General features: G+C 46.1%; 1 long non-coding RNA gene across 1 annotated transcript in view; it reads right to left on the bottom strand.

The window, feature by feature from the left end:
• The window catches only part of LOC142923131 (uncharacterized), a 338477-nt gene extending 312908 nt beyond the window's left edge, over positions 1-25569 (bottom strand). Inside the window, exon 1 of the long non-coding RNA XR_012940536.1 lies at positions 24846-25569. This is a non-coding gene — a long non-coding RNA (uncharacterized LOC142923131). The remainder of the gene's footprint in view (positions 1-24845) is intronic.
• Positions 25570-25924: the final 355 nt, after the last annotated feature.

Below are 25924 nucleotides of genomic sequence, written 5' to 3' on the forward strand. Positions count from 1 at the left end.
ACACCGAACCCTGTGGGAGCCCCCTGATTAACACTGAAACCTATGGGAGTCTCACTGATTAACACTGAACCGTATGGGAGTCTCGCTGATTAACACTGAGCCCTGTGGGAGTCTCACTGATTAACACTGAGCCCTGTGGGAGTCTCACTGATTAACACTGAACCCTGTGGGAGTCTCACTGATTAACACTGAACCCTGTGGGAGTCTCACTGATTAACACTGAACCCTGTGGGAGTCTCACTGATTAACACTGAACCCTATGGGAGTCTTACTGATTAACACTGAACCCTATGGGAGTCTCACTGATAAACACTGAACCCTGTGGGAGTCTCACTGATTAACACTGAACAATATGGGAGTCTCAATGATTAACACTGAACCCTGTGGGAGTCTCACTGATTAACACTGAACCCTGTGGGAGTCTCACTGATTAACACTGAACCCTGTGGGAGTCTCACTGATTAACACTGAATCCTATGGAAGTCTCACTGATTAACACTGAACACTGTTGGAGTCTCACTGATTAACACTGAACCCTATGGGAGTCTCACCGGTTAACACTGAACCCTGTGGGAGTCTCACTGATTAACACTGAACCCTATGGGAATCTCGCTGATTAACACTGAACCCTGTGGGAGTCTCACTTATTAACACTGAACACTGTGAAAGTCTCACTGATTAAAACTGAACCCTGTGGGAGTCTCACTGATTAACACTGAACCCTATGGGAGTCTCACTGATTAACACTGAACCCTATGGGAGTCTCACCGATTAACACTGAACCCTATGGGAGTGTCACTGATTAACACTGAACCCTGTGGGAGTCTCACTGATTAACACTGATCCCTGTGGGAGTCTCACTGATTAACAATGAACCCTGTGGGAGTCTCACTGATTAACACTGAATCCTATGGAAGTCTCACTGATTAACACTGAACCCCATGGGAGTCTCACTGATTAACACTGAACCCTGTGGGAGTCTCACTGATTAACACTGAACCCTATGGGAGTCTCACTGATTAACACCGAACCCTGTGGGAGTCTCACTGATCAACACTGAACCCTGTGGGAGTTTCAGTGATTAACACTGAACCCTGTGGGAGTCTCACTGATTAACACTGAACCCTGTGGGAGTCTCACTGATTAACACTGAAAACTATGGTAGTGTCACTGATTAACACTGAACCCTGTGGGAGTTTCACTGTTTAACACTGAACCCTATGGAAGTCTCATTGAAAAACACTGAACCCTATGGAAGTCTCACTGAATAACGCTGAACCCTATGGGAGTGTCACTGATTAACACTGAACCGTGTGGGAGTCTCACTGATTAACACTGAACCCTGTGGGAGTCTCACTGATTAACACTGAACACTGTGAGAGTCTCACTGATTAACACTGAACCCTGTGGGAGTCTCACTGATTAACACTGAACCCTATGGGAGCCTCACTGATTAACACTGAACCCTATGGGAGTCTCACTGATTAACACTGAACCCTATGGGAGTGTCACTGATTAACACTGAACCCTGTGGGAGTCTCACTGATTAATACTGATCCCTGTGGGAGTCTCACTGATTAACAATAAACCCTGTGGGAGTCTCACTGATTAACACTGAATCCTATGGAAGTCTCACTGATTAAGACTGAACCCCATGGGAGTCTCACTGATTAACACTGAACCCTGTGGGAGTCTCACTGATTAACACTGAACCCTATGGGAGTCTCACTGATTAACACTGAACCCTGTGGGAGCACCAATGATTAACACTGAACCCTATGGGAGTCTCACTGATTAACACTGAACACGATGGGAGTCTCACTGATTAACACTGAACCCTGTGGGAGTCTCATTGATTAACACTGAACCCTGTGGGAGTCTCACTGATTAACACCGAACCCTATGGGAGTCTCAATGATTAACACTGAACCCTATGGGAGTCTCACTGATTAACACTGCACCCTGTGGGAGTCTCACTGATTAACAATGAACCCTGTGGGAGTCTCACTGATTAACACTGAATCCTATGGAAGTCTCACTGATTAACACTGAACCCTATGGGAGTCTCACTGATTAACACCGAACCCTATGGGAGTCTCACTGATTAACACCGAACCCAATTGGAGTCTCAGTGATTTACACTGACCTCTATGGGAGTCTCACTGATTAACACTGAACCCTTTGGGAGTCTCTCTGATTAACAATGAACCCTGTGGGAGTCTCACTGATTAACACTGAACCCTGTGGGAGTCTCATTGATTAACACTGAACCCTGTTGGAGTCTCACTGATTAACACTGAACCCTATGGGAGTCTCACCGATTAACACTGAACCCTGTGGGAGTCTCACTGATTAACACTGAACCCTATGGGAATCTCGCAGATTAACACTGAACCCTGTGGGAGTCTCACTTATTAACACTGAACCCTATGGGAGTCTGACTGATTAACACTGAACCCTATGGGAGTCTCACTGATTAACACCGAACCCTGTGGGAGCCCCCTGATTAACACTGAAACATATGGGAGTCTCACTGATTAACACTGAACCCTATGGGAGTCTCGCTGATTAACACTGAGCCCTGTGGGAGTCTCACTGATTAACACTGAGCCCTGTGGGAGTCTCACTGATTAACACTGAACCCTGTGGGAGTCTCACTGATTAACACTGAACCCTGTGGGAGTCTCACTGATTAACACTGAACCCTATGGGAGTCTTACTGATTAACACTGAACCCTATGGGAGTCTCACTGATACACACTGAACCCTGTGGGAGTCTCACTGATTAACACTGAACAATATGGGAGTCTCACTGATTAACACTGAACCCTGTGGGAGTCTCACTGATTAACACAGAACCCTGTGGGAGTCTCACTGATTAACACTGAACCCTGTGGGAGTCTCACTGATTAACACTGAACCCTGTGGGAGTCTCATTAACTAACACTGAACACTGTTGGAGTCTCACTGATTAACACTGAACCCTATGGGAGTCTCACCGGTTAACACTGAACCCTGTGGGAGTCTCACTGATTAACACTGAACCCTATGGGAATCTCGCTGATTAACACTGAACCCTGTGGGAGTCTCACTTATTAACACTGAACACTGTGAAAGTCTCACTGATTAAAACTGAACCCTGTGGGAGTCTCACTGATTAACACTGAACCCTATGGGAGTCTCACTGATTAACACTGAACCCTATGGGAGTCTCACTGATTAACACTGAACCCTGTGGGAGTCTCACTGATTAACACTGATCCCTGTGGGAGTCTCACTGATTAACAATGAACCCTGTGGGAGTCTCACTGATTAACACTGAATCCTATGGAAGTCTCACTGATTAACACTGAACCCCATGGGAGTCTCACTGATTAACACTGAACCCTGTGGGAGTCTCACTGATTAACACTGAACCCTATGGGAGTCTCACTGATTAACACCGAACCCTGTGGGAGTCTCACTGATCAACACTGAACCCTATGGAAGTCTCATTGAAAAACACTGAACCCTATGGAAGTCTCACTGAATAACGCTGAACCCTATGGGAGTGTCACTGATTAACACTGAACCGTGTGGGAGTCTCACTGATTAACACTGAACCCTGTGGGAGTCTCACTGATTAACACTGAACACTGTGAGAGTCTCACTGATTAACACTGAACCCTGTGGGAGTCTCACTGATTAACACTGAACCCTATGGGAGTCTCACTGATTAACACTGAACCCTATGGGAGTCTCACTGATTAACACTTAACCCTATGGAAGTCTCACTGATTAACACTGAACCCTGAGGGAGTCTCACTGATTAACACTGAACCCTATGGGAGTCTCACTGATTAACACTTAACCCTATGGGAGTCTCACTGATTAACACTGAACCGTGTGGGAGTCTCACTGATTAACACTGAACCCTGTGGGAGTCTCACTGATTAACACTGAACACTGTGAGAGTCTCACTGATTAACACTGAACCCTGTGGGAGTCTCACTGATTAACACTGAACAATATGGGAGTCTCACTGATTAACACTGAACCCTGTGGGAGTCTCACTGATTAACACAGAACCCTGTGGGAGTCTCACTGATTAACACTGAACCCTGTGGGAGTCTCACTGATTAACACTGAACCCTGTGGGAGTCTCATTAACTAACACTGAACACTGTTGGAGTCTCACAGATTAACACTGAACCCTATGGGAGTCTCACCGGTTAACACTGAACCCTGTGGGAGTCTCACTGATTAACACTGAACCCTATGGGAATCTCGCTGATTAACACTGAACCCTGTGGGAGTCTCACTTATTAACACTGAACACTGTGAAAGTCTCACTGATTAAAACTGAACCCTGTGGGAGTCTCACTGATTAACACTGAACCCTATGGGAGTCTCACTGATTAACACTGAACCCTATGGGAGTGTCACTGATTAACACTGAACCCTGTGGGAGTCTCACTGATTAACACTGATCCCTGTGGGAGTCTCACTGATTAACAATGAACCCTGTGGGAGTCTCACTGATTAACACTGAATCCTATGGAAGTCTCACTGATTAACACTGAACCCCATGGGAGTCTCACTGATTAACACTGAACCCTGTGGGAGTCTCACTGATTAACACTGAACCCTATGGGAGTCTCACTGATTAACACCGAACCCTGTGGGAGTCTCACTGATCAACACTGAACCCTGTGGGAGTTTCAGTGATTAACACTGAACCCTGTGGGAGTCTCACTGATTAACACTGAAAACTATGGTAGTGTCACTGATTAACACTGAACCCTGTGGGAGTCTCACTGTTTAACACTGAACCCTATGGAAGTCTCATTGAAAAACACTGAACCCTATGGAAGTCTCACTGAATAACGCTGAACCCTATGGGAGTGTCACTGATTAACACTGAACCGTGTGGGAGTCTCACTGATTAACACTGAACCCTGTGGGAGTCTCACTGATTAACACTGAACACTGTGAGAGTCTCACTGATTAACACTGAACCCTGTGGGAGTCTCACTGATTAACACTGAACCCTATGGGAGTCTCACTGATTAACACTGAACCCTATGGGAGTCTCACTGATTAACACTGAACCCTATGGGAGTGTCACTGATTAACACTGAACCCTGTGGGAGTCTCACTGATTAACACTGATCCCTGTGGGAGTTTCACTGATTAACAATGAACCCTGTGGGAGTCTCACTGATTAACACTGAATCCTATGGAAGTCTCACTGATTAACACTGAACCCTATGGGAGTCTCACTGATTAACACCGAACCCTATGGGAGTCTTACTGATTAACACCGAACCCAATTGGAGTCTCAGTGATTTACACTGACCACTATGGGAGTCTCACTGATTAACACTGAACCCTTTGGGAGTCTCTCTGATTAACAATGAACCCTGTGGGAGTCTCACTGATTAACACTGAACCCTGTGGGAGTCTCATTGATTAACACTGAACCCTGTTGGAGTCTCACTGATTAACACCGAACCCTATGGGAGTCTCACCGATTAACACTGAACACTGTGGGAGTCTCACTGATTAACACTGAACCCTATGGGAATCTCGCTGATTAACACTGAACCCTGTGGGAGTCTCACTTATTAACACTGAACCCTATGGGAGTCTGACTGATTAACACTGAGCCCTGTGGGAGTCTCACTGATTAACACTGAACCCTGTGGGAGTCTCACTGATTAACACTGAACCCTGTGGGAGTCTCACTGATTAACACTGAACCCTGTGGGAGTCTCACTGATTAACACTGAACTCTATGGGAGTCTTACTGATTAACACTGAACCCTATGGGAGTCTCACTGATAAACACTGAACCCTGTGGGAGTCTCACTGATTAACACTGAACAATATGGGAGTCTCACTGATTAACACTGAACCCTGTGGGAGTCTCACTGATAAACACAGAACCCTGTGGAAGTCTCACTGATTAACACTGAACCCTGTGGGAGTCTCACTGATTAACACTGAACCCTGTGGGAGTCTCATTGATTAACACTGAACCCTGTTGGAGTCTCACTGATTAACACTGAACCCTAAGGGAGTCTCACCGGTTAACACTGAACCCTGTGGGAGTCTCACTGATTAACACTGAACCCTATGGGAATCTCGCTGATTAACACTGAACCCTGTGGGAGTCTCACTTATTAACACTGAACACTGTGAGAGTCTCACTGATTAACACTGAACCCTGTGGGAGTCTCACTGATTAACACTGCACCCTATGGGAGCCTCACTGATTAACACTGAACCCTATGGGAGTCTCACTGATTAACACTGAACCCTATGGGAGTGTCACTGATTAACACTGAACCCTGTGGGAGTCTCATTGATTAACACTGATCCCTGTGGGAGTCTCACTGATTAACAATGAACCCTGTGGGAGTCTCACTGATTAACACTGGATCCTATGGAAGTCTCACTGATTAACACTGAACCCCATGGGAGTCTCACTGATTAACACTGAACCCTGTGGAAGTCTCACTGATTAACACTGAACCCTATGGGAGTGTCACTGATTAACACTGAACCCTGTGGGAGTCTCACTGATTAACACTGATCCCTGTGGGAGTCTCACTGATTAACAATGAACCCTGTGGGAGTCTCACTGATTAACACTGAATCCTATGGAAGTCTCACTGATTAACACTGAACCCCATGGGAGACTCACTGATTAACACTGAACCCTGTGGGAGTCTCACTGATTAACACTGAACCCTATGGGAGTCTCACTGATTAACACTGAACCCTGTGGGAGCACCAATGATTAACACTGAACCCTATGGGAGTCTCACTGATTAACACTGAACACGATGGGAGTCTCACTGATTAACACTGAACCCTGTGGGAGTCTCATTGATTAACACTGAACCCTGTGGGAGTCTCACTGATTAACACCGAACCCTATGGGAGTCTCACTGATTAACACTGAACCCTATGGGAGTCTCACTGATTAACACTGCACCCTGTGGGAGTCTCACTGATTAACAATGAACCCTGTGGGAGTCTCACTGATTAACACTGAATCCTATGGAAGTCTCACTGATTAACACTGAACCCTATGGGAGTCTCACTGATTAACACCGAACCCTATGGGAGTCTCACTGATTAACACCGAACCCAATTGGAGTCTCAGTGATTTACACTGACCACTATGGGAGTCTCACTGATTAACACTGAACCCTTTGGGAGTCTCTCTGATTAACAATGAACCCTGTGGGAGTCTCACTGATTAACACTGAACCCTGTTGGTGTCCCACTGATTAACGCTGAACCCTATGGGAGTCTCACCGATTAACACTGAACCCTGTGGGAGTCTCACTGATTAACACTGAACCCTATGGGAATCTCGCTGATTAACACTGAACCCTGTGGGAGTCTCACTTATTAACACTGAACCCTAGGGAGTCTGACTGATTAACACTGAACCCTATGGGAGTCTCACTGATTAACACCGAACCCTGTGGGAGCCCCCTGATTAACACTGAAACCTATGGGAGTCTCACTGATTAACACTGAACCCTATGGGAGTCTCGCTGATTAACACCGAGCCCTGTGGAAGTCTCACTGATTAACACTGAGCCCTGTGGGAGTCTCACTGATTAACACTGAACCCTGTGGGAGTCTCACTGATTAACACTGAACCCTGTGGGAGTCTCACTGATTAACACTGAACCCTGTGGGAGTCTCACTGATTAACACTGAACCCTATGGGAGTCTTACTGATTAACACTGAACCCTATGGGAGTCTCACTGATAAACACTGAACCCTGTGGGAGTCTCACTGATTAACACTGAACAATATGGGAGTCTCACTGATTAACACTGAACCCTGTGGGAGTCTCACTGATTAACACAGAACCCTGTGGGAGTCTCACTGATTAACACTGAACCCTGTGGGAGTCTCACTGATTAACACTGAACCCTGTGGGAGTCTCATTAATTAACACTGAACCCTGTTGGAGTCTCACTGATTAACACTGAACCCTATGGGAGTCTCACCGGTTAACACTGAACCCTGTGGGAGTCTCACTGATTAACACTGAACCCTATGGGAATCTCGCTCATTAACACTGAACCCTGTGGGAGTCTCACTTATTAACACTGAACACTGTGAGAGTCTCACTGATTAACACTGAACCCTGTGGGAGTCTCACTGATTAACACTGAACCCTATGGGAGTCTCACTGATTAACACTGAACCCTATGGGAGTCTCACTGATTAACACTGAACCCTATGGGAGTGTCACTGATTAACACTGAACCCTGTGGGAGTCTCACTGATTAACACTGATCCCTGTGGGAGTCTCACTGATTAACACTGAACCCTGTGGGAGTCTCATTAATTAACACTGAACCCTGTTGGAGTCTCACTGATTAACACTGAACCCTAAGGGAGTCTCACCGGTTAACACTGAACCCTGTGGGAGTCTCACTGATTAACACTGAACCCTATGGGAGTCTCACTGATTAACACTGAACCCTGTGGGAGTCTCACTGATTAACACTGAACCCTGTGGGAGTCTCACTGATTAACACTGAACCCTATGGGAGTCTTACTGATTAACACTGAACCCTATGGGAGTCTCACTGATAAACACTGAACCCTGTGGGAGTCTCACTGATTAACACTGAACAATATGGGAGTCTCACTGATTAACACTGAACCCTGTGGGAGTCTCACTGATTAACACAGAACCCTGTGGAAGTCTCACTGATTAACACTGAACCCTGTGGGAGTCTCACTGATTAACACTGAACCCTGTGGGAGTCTCATTGATTAACACTGAACCCTGTTGGAGTCTCACTGATTAACACTGAACCCTAAGGGAGTCTCACCGGTTAACACTGAACCCTGTGGGAGTCTCACTGATTAACACTGAACCCTATGGGAATCTCGCTGATTAACACTGAACCCTGTGGGAGTCTCACTTATTAACACTGAACACTGTGAGAGTCTCACTGATTAACACTGAACCCTGTGGGAGTCTCACTGATTAACACTGCACCCTATGGGAGCCTCACTGATTAACACTGAACCCTATGGGAGTCTCACTGATTAACACTGAACCCTATGGGAGTGTCACTGATTAACACTGAACCCTGTGGGAGTCTCACTGATTAACACTGATCCCTGTGGGAGTCTCACTGATTAACAATGAACCCTGTGGGAGTCTCACTGATTAACACTGGATCCTATGGAAGTCTCACTGATTAACACTGAACCCCATGGGAGTCTCACTGATTAACACTGAACCCTGTGGAAGTCTCACTGATTAACACTGAACCCTATGGGAGTGTCACTGATTAACACTGAACCCTGTGGGAGTCTCACTGATTAACACTGATCCCTGTGGGAGTCTCACTGATTAACAATGAACCCTGTGGGAGTCTCACTGATTAACACTGAATCCTATGGAAGTCTCACTGATTAACACTGAACCCCATGGGAGTCTCACTGATTAACACTGAACCCTGTGGGAGTCTCACTGATTAACACTGAACCCTATGGGAGTCTCACTGATTAACACTGAACCCTGTGGGAGCACCAATGATTAACACTGAACCCTATGGGAGTCTCACTGATTAACACTGAACACGATGGGAGTCTCACTGATTAACACTGAACCCTGTGGGAGTCTCATTGATTAACACTGAACCCTGTGGGAGTCTCACTGATTAACACCGAACCCTATGGGAGTCTCACTGATTAACACTGAACCCTATGGGAGTCTCACTGATTAACACTGCACCCTGTGGGAGTCTCACTGATTAACAATGAACCCTGTGGGAGTCTCACTGATTAACACTGAATCCTATGGAAGTCTCACTGATTAACACTGAACCCTATGGGAGTCTCACTGATTAACACCGAACCCTATGGGAGTCTCACTGATTAACACCGAACCCAATTGGAGTCTCAGTGATTTACACTGACCACTATGGGAGTCTCACTGATTAACACTGAACCCTTTGGGAGTCTCTCTGATTAACAATGAACCCTGTGGGAGTCTCACTGATTAACACTGAACCCTGTTGGTGTCCCACTGATTAACGCTGAACCCTATGGGAGTCTCACCGATTAACACTGAACCCTGTGGGAGTCTCACTGATTAACACTGAACCCTATGGGAATCTCGCTGATTAACACTGAACCCTGTGGGAGTCTCACTTATTAACACTGAACCCTAGGGAGTCTGACTGATTAACACTGAACCCTATGGGAGTCTCACTGATTAACACCGAACCCTGTGGGAGCCCCCTGATTAACACTGAAACCTATGGGAGTCTCACTGATTAACACTGAACCCTATGGGAGTCTCGCTGATTAACACCGAGCCCTGTGGGAGTCTCACTGATTAACACTGAGCCCTGTGGGAGTCTCACTGATTAACACTGAACCCTGTGGGAGTCTCACTGATTAACACTGAACCCTGTGGGAGTCTCACTGATTAACACTGAACCCTGTGGGAGTCTCACTGATTAACACTGAACCCTATGGGAGTCTTACTGATTAACACTGAACCCTATGGGAGTCTCACTGATAAACACTGAACCCTGTGGGAGTCTCACTGATTAACACTGAACAATATGGGAGTCTCACTGATTAACACTGAACCCTGTGGGAGTCTCACTGATTAACACAGAACCCTGTGGGAGTCTCACTGATTAACACTGAACCCTGTGGGAGTCTCACTGATTAACACTGAACCCTGTGGGAGTCTCATTAATTAACACTGAACCCTGTTGGAGTCTCACTGATTAACACTGAACCCTATGGGAGTCTCACCGGTTAACACTGAACCCTGTGGGAGTCTCACTGATTAACACTGAACCCTATGGGAATCTCGCTCATTAACACTGAACCCTGTGGGAGTCTCACTTATTAACACTGAACACTGTGAGAGTCTCACTGATTAACACTGAACCCTGTGGGAGTCTCACTGATTAACACTGAACCCTATGGGAGTCTCACTGATTAACACTGAACCCTATGGGAGTCTCACTGATTAACACTGAACCCTATGGGAGTGTCACTGATTAACACTGAACCCTGTGGGAGTCTCACTGATTAACACTGATCCCTGTGGGAGTCTCACTGATTAACACTGAACCCTGTGGGAGTCTCATTAATTAACACTGAACCCTGTTGGAGTCTCACTGATTAACACTGAACCCTAAGGGAGTCTCACCGGTTAACACTGAACCCTGTGGGAGTCTCACTGATTAACACTGAACCCTATGGGAATCTCGCTGATTAACACTGAACCCTGTGGGAGTCTCACTTATTAACACTGAACACTGTGAGAGTCTCACTGATTAACACTGAACCCTGTGGGAGTCTCACTGATTAACACTGAACCCTATGGGAGTCTCACTGATTAACACTGAACCCTATGGGAGTCTCACTGATTAACACTGAACCCTATGGGAGTGTCACTGATTAACACTGAACCCTGTGGGAGTCTCACTGATTAACACTGATCCCTGTGGGAGTCTCACTGATTAACAATGAACCCTGTGGGAGTCTCACTGATTAACACTGGATCCTATGGAAGTCTCACTGATTAACACTGAACCCTGTGGGAGCACCAATGATTAACACTGAACCCTATGGGAGTCTCACTGATTAACACTGAACACGATGGGAGTCTCACTGATTAACACTGAACCCTGTGGGAGTCTCATTGATTAACACTGAACCCTGTGGGAGTCTCACTGATTAACACCGAACCCTATGGGAGTCTCACTGATTAACACTGAACCCTATGGGAGTCTCACTGATTAACACTGCACCCTGTGGGAGTCTCACTGATTAACAATGAACCCTGTGGGAGTCTCACTGATTAACACTGAATCCTATGGAAGTCTCACTGATTAACACTGAACCCTATGGGAGTCTCACTGATTAACACCGAACCCTATGGGAGTCTCACTGATTAACACCGAACCCAATTGGAGTCTCAGTGATTTACACTGACCACTATGGGAGTCTCACTGATTAACACTGAACCCTTTGGGAGTCTCTCTGATTAACAATGAACCCTGTGGGAGTCTCACTGATTAACACTGAACCCTGTTGGTGTCCCACTGATTAACGCTGAACCCTATGGGAGTCTCACCGATTAACACTGAACCCTGTGGGAGTCTCACTGATTAACACTGAACCCTATGGGAATCTCGCTGATTAACACTGAACCCTGTGGGAGTCTCACTTATTAACACTGAACCCTAGGGAGTCTGACTGATTAACACTGAACCCTATGGGAGTCTCACTGATTAACACCGAACCCTGTGGGAGCCCCCTGATTAACACTGAAACCTATGGGAGTCTCACTGATTAACACGAACCCTATGGGAGTCTCGCTGATTAACACCGAGCCCTGTGGGAGTCTCACTGATTAACACTGAGCCCTGTGGGAGTCTCACTGATTAACACTGAACCCTGTGGGAGTCTCACTGATTAACACTGAACCCTGTGGGAGTCTCACTGATTAACACTGAACCCTGTGGGAGTCTCACTGATTAACACTGAACCCTATGGGAGTCTTACTGATTAACACTGAACCCTATGGGAGTCTCACTGATAAACACTGAACCCTGTGGGAGTCTCACTGATTAACACTGAACAATATGGGAGTCTCACTGATTAACACTGAACCCTGTGGGAGTCTCACTGATTAACACAGAACCCTGTGGGAGTCTCACTGATTAACACTGAACCCTGTGGGAGTCTCACTGATTAACACTGAACCCTGTGGGAGTCTCATTAATTAACACTGAACCCTGTTGGAGTCTCACTGATTAACACTGAACCCTATGGGAGTCTCACCGGTTAACACTGAACCCTGTGGGAGTCTCACTGATTAACACTGAACCCTATGGGAATCTCGCTCATTAACACTGAACCCTGTGGGAGTCTCACTTATTAACACTGAACACTGTGAGAGTCTCACTGATTAACACTGAACCCTGTGGGAGTCTCACTGATTAACACTGAACCCTATGGGAGTCTCACTGATTAACACTGAACCCTATGGGAGTCTCACTGATTAACACTGAACCCTATGGGAGTGTCACTGATTAACACTGAACCCTGTGGGAGTCTCACTGATTAACACTGATCCCTGTGGGAGTCTCACTGATTAACACTGAACCCTGTGGGAGTCTCATTAATTAACACTGAACCCTGTTGGAGTCTCACTGATTAACACTGAACCCTAAGGGAGTCTCACCGGTTAACACTGAACCCTGTGGGAGTCTCACTGATTAACACTGAACCCTATGGGAATCTCGCTGATTAACACTGAACCCTGTGGGAGTCTCACTTATTAACACTGAACACTGTGAGAGTCTCACTGATTAACACTGAACCCTGTGGGAGTCTCACTGATTAACACTGAACCCTATGGGAGTCTCACTGATTAACACTGAACCCTATGGGAGTCTCACTGATTAACACTGAACCCTATGGGAGTGTCACTGATTAACACTGAACCCTGTGGGAGTCTCACTGATTAACACTGATCCCTGTGGGAGTCTCACTGATTAACAATGAACCCTGTGGGAGTCTCACTGATTAACACTGGATCCTATGGAAGTCTCACTGATTAACACTGAACCCTATGGGAGTCTCACTGATTAACACTGAACCCTGTGGGAGTCTCACTGATTAACACTGAACCCTGTGGGAGTCTCACTGATTAACACTGATCCCTGTGGGAGTCTCACTGATTAACAATGAACCCTGTGGGAGTCTCACTGATTAACACTGAATCCTATGGAAGTCTCACTGATTAACACTGAACCCCATGGGAGTCTCACTGATTAACACTGAACCCTGTGGGAGTCTCACTGATTAACACTGAACCCTATGGGAGTCTCACTGATTAACACCGAACCCTGTGGGAGTCTCACTGATCAACACTGAACCCTATGGAAGTCTCATTGAAAAACACTGAACCCTATGGAAGTCTCACTGAATAACGCTGAACCCTATGGGAGTGTCACTGATTAACACTGAACCGTGTGGGAGTCTCACTGATTAACACTGAACCCTGTGGGAGTCTCACTGATTAACACTGAACACTGTGAGAGTCTCACTGATTAACACTGAACCCTGTGGGAGTCTCACTGATTAACACTGAACCCTATGGGAGTCTCACTGATTAACACTGAACCCTATGGGAGTCTCACTGATTAACACTTAACCCTATGGAAGTCTCACTGATTAACACTGAACCCTGAGGGAGTCTCACTGATTAACACTGAACCCTATGGGAGTCTCACTGATTAACACTTAACCCTATGGGAGTCTCACTGATTAACACTGAACCGTGTGGGAGTCTCACTGATTAACACTGAACCCTGTGGGAGTCTCACTGATTAACACTGAACACTGTGAGAGTCTCACTGATTAACACTGAACCCTGTGGGAGTCTCACTGATTAACACTGAACAATATGGGAGTCTCACTGATTAACACTGAACCCTGTGGGAGTCTCACTGATTAACACAGAACCCTGTGGGAGTCTCACTGATTAACACTGAACCCTGTGGGAGTCTCACTGATTAACACTGAACCCTGTGGGAGTCTCATTAACTAACACTGAACACTGTTGGAGTCTCACTGATTAACACTGAACCCTATGGGAGTCTCACCGGTTAACACTGAACCCTGTGGGAGTCTCACTGATTAACACTGAACCCTATGGGAATCTCGCTGATTAACACTGAACCCTGTGGGAGTCTCACTTATTAACACTGAACACTGTGAAAGTCTCACTGATTAAAACTGAACCCTGTGGGAGTCTCACTGATTAACACTGAACCCTATGGGAGTCTCACTGATTAACACTGAACCCTATGGGAGTGTCACTGATTAACACTGAACCCTGTGGGAGTCTCACTGATTAACACTGATCCCTGTGGGAGTCTCACTGATTAACAATGAACCCTGTGGGAGTCTCACTGATTAACACTGAATCCTATGGAAGTCTCACTGATTAACACTGAACCCCATGGGAGTCTCACTGATTAACACTGAACCCTGTGGGAGTCTCACTGATTAACACTGAACCCTATGGGAGTCTCACTGATTAACACCGAACCCTGTGGGAGTCTCACTGATCAACACTGAACCCTGTGGGAGTTTCAGTGATTAACACTGAACCCTGTGGGAGTCTCACTGATTAACACTGAAAACTATTGTAGTGTCACTGATTAACACTGAACCCTGTGGGAGTCTCACTGTTTAACACTGAACCCTATGGAAGTCTCATTGAAAAACACTGAACCCTATGGAAGTCTCACTGAATAACGCTGAACCCTATGGGAGTGTCACTGATTAACACTGAACCGTGTGGGAGTCTCACTGATTAACACTGAACCCTGTGGGAGTCTCACTGATTAACACTGAACACTGTGAGAGTCTCACTGATTAACACTGAACCCTGTGGGAGTCTCACTGATTAACACTGAACCCTATGGGAGTCTCACTGATTAACACTGAACCCTATGGGAGTCTCACTGATTAACACTGAACCCTATGGGAGTGTCACTGATTAACACTGAACCCTGTGGGAGTCTCTCTGATTAACACTGATCCCTGTGGGAGTTTCACTGATTAACAATGAACCCTGTGGGAGTCTCACTGATTAACACTGAATCCTATGGAAGTCTCACTGATTAACACTGAACCCTATGGGAGTCTCACTGATTAACACCGAACCCTATGGGAGTCTTACTGATTAACACCGAACCCAATTGGAGTCTCAGTGATTTACACTGACCACTATGGGAGTCTCACTGATTAACACTGAACCCTTTGGGAGTCTCTCTGATTAACAATGAACCCTGTGGGAGTCTCACTGATTAACACTGAACCCTGTGGGAGTCTCATTGATTAACACTGAACCCTGTTGGAGTCTCACTGATTAACACCGAACCCTATGGGAGTCTCACCGATTAACACTGAACACTGTGGGAGTCTCACTGATTAACACTGAACCCTATGGGAGTCTCACTGATAAACACTGAACCCTGTGGGAGTCTCACTGATTAACACTGAACAATATGGGAGTCTCACTGATTAACACTGAACCCTGTGGGAGTCTCACTGATTAACACAGAACCCTGTGGAAGTCTCACTGATTAACACTGAACCCTGTGGGAGTCTCACTGATTAACACAGAACCCTGTGGAAGTCTCACTGATTAACACTGAACCCTGTGGGAGTCTCACTGATTAACACTGAACCCTGTGGGAGTCTCATTGATTAACACTGAACCCTGTTGGAGTCTCACTGATTAACACTGAACCCTAAGGGAGTCTCACCGGTTAACACTGAACCCTGTGGGAGTCTCACTGATTAACACTGAACCCTATGGGAATCTCGCTGATTAACACTGAACCCTGTGGGAGTCTCACTTATTAACACTGAACACTGTGAGAGTCTCACTGATTAACAATGAACCCTGTGGGAGTCTCACTGATTAACACTGAACCCTATGGGAGTCTCACTGATTAACACTGAACCCTATGGGAGTCTCACTGATTAACACTGAACCCTATGGGAGTGTCACTGATTAACACTGAACCCTGTGGGAGTCTCACTGATTATCACTGATCCCTGTGGGAGTCTCACTGATTAACAATGAACCCTGTGGGAGTCTCACTGATTAACACTGGATCCTATGGAAGTCTCACTGATTAACACTGAACCCCATGGGAGTCTCACTGATTAACACTGAACCCTGTGGAAGTCTCACTGATTAACACTGAACCCTATGGGAGTGTCACTGATTAACACTGAACCCTGTGGGAGTCTCACTGATTAACACTGATCCCTGTGGGAGTCTCACTGATTAACAATGAACCCTGTGGGAGTCTCACTGATTAACACTGAATCCTATGGAAGTCTCACTGATTAACACTGAACCCCATGGGAGTCTCACTGATTAACACTGAACCCTGTGGGAGTCTCACTGATTAACACTGAACCCTATGGGAGTCTCACTGATTAACACTGAACCCTGTGGGAGCACCAATGATTAACACTGAACCCTATGGGAGTCTCACTGATTAACACTGAACACGATGGGAGTCTCACTGATTAACACTGAACCCTGTGGGAGTCTCATTGATTAACACTGAACCCTGTGGGAGTCTCACTGATTAACACCGAACCCTATGGGAGTCTCACTGATTAACACTGAACCCTATGGGAGTCTCACTGATTAACACTGCACCCTGTGGGAGTCTCACTGATTAACAATGAACCCTGTGGGAGTCTCACTGATTAACACTGAATCCTATGGAAGTCTCACTGATTAACACTGAACCCTATGGGAGTCTCACTGATTAACACCGAACCCTATGGGAGTCTCACTGATTAACACCGAACCCAATTGGAGTCTCAGTGATTTACACTGACCACTATGGGAGTCTCACTGATTAACACTGAACCCTTTGGGAGTCTCTCTGATTAACAATGAACCCTGTGGGAGTCTCACTGATTAACACTGAACCCTGTTGGTGTCCCACTGATTAACGCTGAACCCTATGGGAGTCTCACCGATTAACACTGAACCCTGTGGGAGTCTCACTGATTAACACTGAACCCTATGGGAATCTCGCTGATTAACACTGAACCCTGTGGGAGTCTCACTTATTAACACTGAACCCTATGGGAGTCTGACTGATTAACACTGAACCCTATGGGAGTCTCACTGATTAACACCGAACCCTGTGGGAGCCCCCTGATTAACACTGAAACCTATGGGAGTCTCACTGATTAACACTGAACCCTATGGGAGTCTCGCTGATTAACACCGAGCCCTGTGGGAGTCTCACTGATTAACACTGAGCCCTGTGGGAGTCTCACTGATTAACACTGAACCCTGTGGGAGTCTCACTGATTAACACTGAACCCTGTGGGAGTCTCACTGATTAACACTGAACCCTGTGGGAGTCTCACTGATTAACACTGAACCCTATGGGAGTCTTACTGATTAACACTGAACCCTATGGGAGTCTCACTGATAAACACTGAACCCTGTGGGAGTCTCACTGATTAACACTGAACAATATGGGAGTCTCACTGATTAACACTGAACCCTGTGGGAGTCTCACTGATTAACACAGAACCCTGTGGGAGTCTCACTGATTAACACTGAACCCTTTGGGAGTCTCACTGATTAACACTGAACCCTGTGGGAGTCTCACTGATTAACACTGAACCCTGTGGGAGTCTCACTGATTAACACTGAACCCTGTGGGAGTCTCACTGATTAACACTGAACCCTATGGGAGTCTTACTGATTAACACTGAACCCTATGGGAGTCTCACTGATAAACACTGAACCCTGTGGGAGTCTCACTGATTAACACTGAACAATATGGGAGTCTCACTGATTAACACTGAACCCTGTGGGAGTCTCACTGATTAACACAGAACCCTGTGGGAGTCTCACTGATTAACACTGAACCCTGTGGGAGTCTCACTGATTAACACTGAACCCTGTTGGAGTCTCACTGATTAACACTGAACCCTATGGGAGTCTCACCGGTTAACACTGAACCCTGTGGGAGTCTCACTGATTAACACTGAACCCTATGGGAATCTCGCTCATTAACACTGAACCCTGTGGGAGTCTCACTTATTAACACTGAACACTGTGAGAGTCTCACTGATTAACACTGAACCCTGTGGGAGTCTCACTGATTAACACTGAACCCTATGGGAGTCTCACTGATTAACACTGAACCCTATGGGAGTCTCACTGATTAACACTGAACCCTATGGGAGTGTCACTGATTAACACTGAACCCTGTGGGAGTCTCACTGATTAACACTGATCCCTGTGGGAGTCTCACTGATTAACACTGAACCCTGTGGGAGTCTCATTAATTAACACTGAACCCTGTTGGAGTCTCACTGATTAACACTGAACCCTAAGGGAGTCTCACCGGTTAACACTGAACCCTGTGGGAGTCTCACTGATTAACACTGAACCCTATGGGAATCTCGCTGATTAACACTGAACCCTGTGGGAGTCTCACTTATTAACACTGAACACTGTGAGAGTCTCACTGATTAACACTGAACCCTGTGGGAGTCTCACTGATTAACACTGAACCCTATGGGAGTCTCACTGATTAACACTGAACCCTATGGGAGTCTCACTGATTAACACTGAACCCTATGGGAGTGTCACTGATTAACACTGAACCCTGTGGGAGTCTCACTGATTAACACTGATCCCTGTGGGAGTCTCACTGATTAACAATGAACCCTGTGGGAGTCTCACTGATTAACACTGGATCCTATGGAAGTCTCACTGATTAACACTGAACCCTATGGGAGTCTCACTGATTAACACTGAACCCTGTGGGAGTCTCACTGATTAACACTGAACCCTGTGGGAGTCTCACTGATTAACACTGATCCCTGTGGGAGTCTCACTGATTAACAATGAACCCTGTGGGAGTCTCACTGATTAACACTGAATCCTATGGAAGTCTCACTGATTAACACTGAACCCCATGGGAGTCTCACTGATTAACACTGAACCCTGTGGGAGTCTCACTGATTAACACTGAACCCTATGGGAGTCTCACTGATTAACACCGAACCCTGTGGGAGTCTCACTGATCAACACTGAACCCTATGGAAGTCTCATTGAAAAACACTGAACCCTATGGAAGTCTCACTGAATAACGCTGAACCCTATGGGAGTGTCACTGATTAACACTGAACCGTGTGGGAGTCTCACTGATTAACACTGAACCCTGTGGGAGTCTCACTGATTAACACTGAACACTGTGAGAGTCTCACTGATTAACACTGAACCCTGTGGGAGTCTCACTGATTAACACTGAACCCTATGGGAGTCTCACTGATTAACACTGAACCCTATGGGAGTCTCACTGATTAACACTTAACCCTATGGAAGTCTCACTGATTAACACTGAACCCTGAGGGAGTCTCACTGATTAACACTGAACCCTATGGGAGTCTCACTGATTAACACTTAACCCTATGGGAGTCTCACTGATTAACACTGAACCGTGTGGGAGTCTCACTGATTAACACTGAACCCTGTGGGAGTCTCACTGATTAACACTGAACACTGTGAGAGTCTCACTGATTAACACTGAACCCTGTGGGAGTCTCACTGATTAACACTGAACAATATGGGAGTCTCACTGATTAACACTGAACCCTGTGGGAGTCTCACTGATTAACACAGAACCCTGTGGGAGTCTCACTGATTAACACTGAACCCTGTGGGAGTCTCACTGATTAACACTGAACCCTGTGGGAGTCTCATTAACTAACACTGAACACTGTTGGAGTCTCACTGATTAACACTGAACCCTATGGGAGTCTCACCGGTTAACACTGAACCCTGTGGGAGTCTCACTGATTAACACTGAACCCTATGGGAATCTCGCTGATTAACACTGAACCCTGTGGGAGTCTCACTTATTAACACTGAACACTGTGAAAGTCTCACTGATTAAAACTGAACCCTGTGGGAGTCTCACTGATTAACACTGAACCCTATGGGAGTCTCACTGATTAACACTGAACCCTATGGGAGTGTCACTGATTAACACTGAACCCTGTGGGAGTCTCACTGATTAACACTGATCCCTGTGGGAGTCTCACTGATTAACAATGAACCCTGTGGGAGTCTCACTGATTAACACTGAATCCTATGGAAGTCTCACTGATTAACACTGAACCCCATGGGAGTCTCACTGATTAACACTGAACCCTGTGGGAGTCTCACTGATTAACACTGAACCCTATGGGAGTCTCACTGATCAACACTGAACCCTGTGGGAGTTTCAGTGATTAACACTGAACCCTGTGGGAGTCTCACTGATTAACACTGAAAACTATGGTAGTGTCACTGATTAACACTGAACCCTGTGGGAGTCTCACTGTTTAACACTGAACCCTATGGAAGTCTCATTGAAAAACACTGAACCCTATGGAAGTCTCACTGAATAACGCTGAACCCTATGGGAGTGTCACTGATTAACACTGAACCGTGTGGGAGTCTCACTGATTAACACTGAACCCTGTGGGAGTCTCACTGATTAACACTGAACACTGTGAGAGTCTCACTGATTAACACTGAACCCTGTGGGAGTCTCACTGATTAACACTGAACCCTATGGGAGTCTCACTGATTAACACTGAACCCTATGGGAGTCTCACTGATTAACACTGAACCCTATGGGAGTGTCACTGATTAACACTGAACCCTGTGGGAGTCTCACTGATTAACACTGATCCCTGTGGGAGTTTCACTGATTAACAATGAACCCTGTGGGAGTCTCACTGATTAACACTGAATCCTATGGAAGTCTCACTGATTAACACTGAACCCTATGGGAGTCTCACTGATTAACACCGAACCCTATGGGAGTCTTACTGATTAACACCGAACCCAATTGGAGTCTCAGTGATTTACACTGACCACTATGGGAGTCTCACTGATTAACACTGAACCCTTTGGGAGTCTCTCTGATTAACAATGAACCCTGTGGGAGTCTCACTGATTAACACTGAACCCTGTGGGAGTCTCATTGATTAACACTGAACCCTGTTGGAGTCTCACTGATTAACACCGAACCCTATGGGAGTCTCACCGATTAACACTGAACACTGTGGGAGTCTCACTGATTAACACTGAACCCTATGGGAATCTCGCTGATTAACACTGAACCCTGTGGGAGTCTCACTTATTAACACTGAACCCTATGGGAGTCTGACTGATTAACACTGAGCCCTGTGGGAGTCTCACTGATTAACACTGAACCCTGTGGGAGTCTCACTGATTAACACTGAACCCTGTGGGAGTCTCACTGATTAACACTGAACCCTGTGGGAGTCTCACTGATTAACACTGAACCCTATGGGAGTCTTACTGATTAACACTGAACCCTATGGGAGTCTCACTGATAAACACTGAACCCTGTGGGAGTCTCACTGATTAACACTGAACAATATGGGAGTCTCACTGATTAACACTGAACCCTGTGGGAGTCTCACTGATTAACACAGAACCCTGTGGAAGTCTCACTGATTAACACTGAACCCTGTGGGAGTCTCACTGATTAACACTGAACCCTGTGGGAGTCTCATTGATTAACACTGAACCCTGTTGGAGTCTCACTGATTAACACTGAACCCTAAGGGAGTCTCACCGGTTAACACTGAACCCTGTGGGAGTCTCACTGATTAACACTGAACCCTATGGGAATCTCGCTGATTAACACTGAACCCTGTGGGAGTCTCACTTATTAACACTGAACACTGTGAGAGTCTCACTGATTAACACTGAACCCTGTGGGAGTCTCACTGATTAACACTGAACCCTATGGGAGTCTCACTGATTAACACTGAACCCTATGGGAGTCTCACTGATTAACACTGAACCCTATGGGAGTGTCACTGATTAACACTGAACCCTGTGGGAGTCTCACTGATTAACACTGATCCCTGTGGGAGTCTCACTGATTAACAATGAACCCTGTGGGAGTCTCACTGATTAACACTGGATCCTATGGAAGTCTCACTGATTAACACTGAACCCCATGGGAGTCTCACTGATTAACACTGAACCCTGTGGAAGTCTCACTGATTAACACTGAACCCTATGGGAGTGTCACTGATTAACACTGAACCCTGTGGGAGTCTCACTGATTAACACTGATCCCTGTGGGAGTCTCACTGATTAACAATGAACCCTGTGGGAGTCTCACTGATTAACACTGAATCCTATGGAAGTCTCACTGATTAACACTGAACCCCATGGGAGTCTCACTGATTAACACTGAACCCTGTGGGAGTCTCACTGATTAACACTGAACCCTATGGGAGTCTCACTGATTAACACTGAACCCTGTGGGAGCACCAATGATTAACACTGAACCCTATGGGAGTCTCACTGATTAACACTGAACACGATGGGAGTCTCACTGATTAACACTGAACCCTGTGGGAGTCTCATTGATTAACACTGAACCCTGTGGGAGTCTCACTGATTAACACCGAACCCTATGGGAGTCTCACTGATTAACACTGAACCCTATGGGAGTCTCACTGATTAACACTGCACCCTGTGGGAGTCTCACTGATTAACAATGAACCCTGTGGGAGTCTCACTGATTAACACTGAATCCTATGGAAGTCTCACTGATTAACACTGAACCCTATGGGAGTCTCACTGATTAACACCGAACCCTATGGGAGTCTCACTGATTAACACCGAACCCAATTGGAGTCTCAGTGATTTACACTGACCACTATGGGAGTCTCACTGATTAACACTGAACCCTTTGGGAGTCTCTCTGATTAACAATGAACCCTGTGGGAGTCTCACTGATTAACACTGAACCCTGTTGGTGTCCCACTGATTAACGCTGAACCCTATGGGAGTCTCACCGATTAACACTGAACCCTGTGGGAGTCTCACTGATTAACACTGAACCCTATGGGAATCTCGCTGATTAACACTGAACCCTGTGGGAGTCTCACTTATTAACACTGAACCCTATGGGAGTCTGACTGATTAACACTGAACGCTATGGGAGTCTCACTGATTAACACCGAACCCTGTGGGAGCCCCCTGATTAACACTGAAACCTATGGGAGTCTCACTGATTAACACTGAACCCTATGGGAGTCTCGCTGATTAACACCGAGCCCTGTGGGAGTCTCACTGATTAACACTGAGCCCTGTGGGAGTCTCACTGATTAACACTGAACCCTGTGGGAGTCTCACTGATTAACACTGAACCCTGTGGGAGTCTCACTGATTAACACTGAACCCTGTGGGAGTCTCACTGATTAACACTGAACCCTATGGGAGTCTTACTGATTAACACTGAACCCTATGGGAGTCTCACTGATAAACACTGAACCCTGTGGGAGTCTCACTGATTAACACTGAACAATATGGGAGTCTCACTGATTAACACTGAACCCTGTGGGAGTCTCACTGATTAACACAGAACCCTGTGGGAGTCTCACTGATTAACACTGAACCCTGTGGGAGTCTCACTGATTAACACTGAACCCTGTGGGAGTCTCATTAATTAACACTGAACCCTGTTGGAGTCTCACTGATTAACACTGAACCCTATGGGAGTCTCACCGGTTAACACTGAACCCTGTGGGAGTCTCACTGATTAACACTGAACCCTATGGGAATCTCGCTCATTAACACTGAACCCTGTGGGAGTCTCACTTATTAACACTGAACACTGTGAGAGTCTCACTGATTAACACTGAACCCTGTGGGAGTCTCACTGATTAACACTGAACCCTATGGGAGTCTCACTGATTAACACTGAACCCTATGGGAGTCTCACTGATTAACACTGAACCCTATGGGAGTGTCACTGATTAACACTGAACCCTGTGGGAGTCTCACTGATTAACACTGATCCCTGTGGGAGTCTCACTGATTAACACTGAACCCTGTGGGAGTCTCATTAATTAACACAGAACCCTATGGGAGTCTCACTGATTAACATCGAACCCTATGGGAGTCTCACTGATTAACACTGAACCCTATGGGAGTCTCATTGATTAAAACTGAACCCTATGGGAGTCTCACTGATTAACACTGAACCCTGTGGGAGCCCCACTGATTAACACTGAACCCTATGGGAGTCTCACTGATTAACACTGAACCTTATGGGAGTTTCACTGATTATCACAGAACCCTGTGGGAGTCTCACTGATGAACACTGAACCCTGTGGGAGTCTCACTGATTAACACTGAACCCTATGGGAGTCTCACCTGCAGCGCGAGGCGTGTGGGCCCTGAGTTCCGTCCCGTCGCGATGCACTGGAACGTCGCGTTCTGCCCCGCGTTCACCTCCACGTTCCCCAACCGCAGGAAGTGGGGGGCCTTGTCTGTATGTGCGAGAGTGGGGGGCGGGCGGGGGGGGCGGGCAAGAGTTCAGAGATTTGTGATCATCATCCTCCACGATCTATCCACTGCTGGACGAAGGCCCCCCTTAAGCCTTCGCCATGGTTCCACGGTCCTGCCTTCCAACGATCCACCTGTAGTGTTGAGTCTATGGGTGGTAGTGTTGAGTTATTGTTAAATGAGAATCGCAGTTCCTATGATTACTGTTGTAAAATAGTTTATTGAGCGTTTTTTTGGTGATTTCGAAAACATAGGGTTAATCTATCTTATGGTTGGTATTGTTTGACATGCATCACACTGGGATTTGAGCATACAGCGTTGTAATACTTTTTTTAAAAGATTTGCTGGTTTATCCATCATCAACACCATCACCCATCATCAACACTCCGGTAATCAATACATGTTCTTATGGAACATTCTTAATCTATAAGTAAATTAAATGTATATTCTTAGTTTTTTCGGTAAAGTCACGTTGAAAAAACTAAGAATATGAATTACTGCAGTCACGAAAGCTTTAAATCAAAATTTAAATTAAACGTAATTGAGGATTCAGGCTTTGCCTAGAAAAAGGTTAGTAGGCCTCAAGCATTAGGCCTAACGGTTTAAACTTGAATTTGGCTACCCAACTAAGGTGTTTAAAAACTTAATTGCAGAGATCGATAGGTGGCAGATCTTCAGTCACCCCTAAATCTGTTAGTGCATTTTTTACTAATTTGAGGATTAATTCTCACGCCGCAGGCTTCGTCTATCGTCAGTGTGTGTGAGTGTGAGGTTGTCAGTGTGTGTGAGATTGTCAGCCTGTGTGAGTGTGAGGTTGTCAGTGTGTGAGTGTGAGGTTGTCAGTGTGTGAGTGTGAGGTTGTCAGTGCGTGAGTGTGAGGTTGTCAGTGTGTGCGAGATTGTCAGCCTGTGTGAGTGTGAGGTTGTCAGTGTGTGTGAGATTGTCAG

Source organism: Petromyzon marinus, unplaced genomic scaffold (assembly GCF_048934315.1).
Source record: "Petromyzon marinus isolate PM22_M1 ecotype Great Lakes invasive population unplaced genomic scaffold, UKy_Petmar_22M1.pri1.0 PM_Scaffold_3, whole genome shotgun sequence".
Taxonomy (NCBI): domain Eukaryota; kingdom Metazoa; phylum Chordata; class Hyperoartia; order Petromyzontiformes; family Petromyzontidae; genus Petromyzon; species Petromyzon marinus.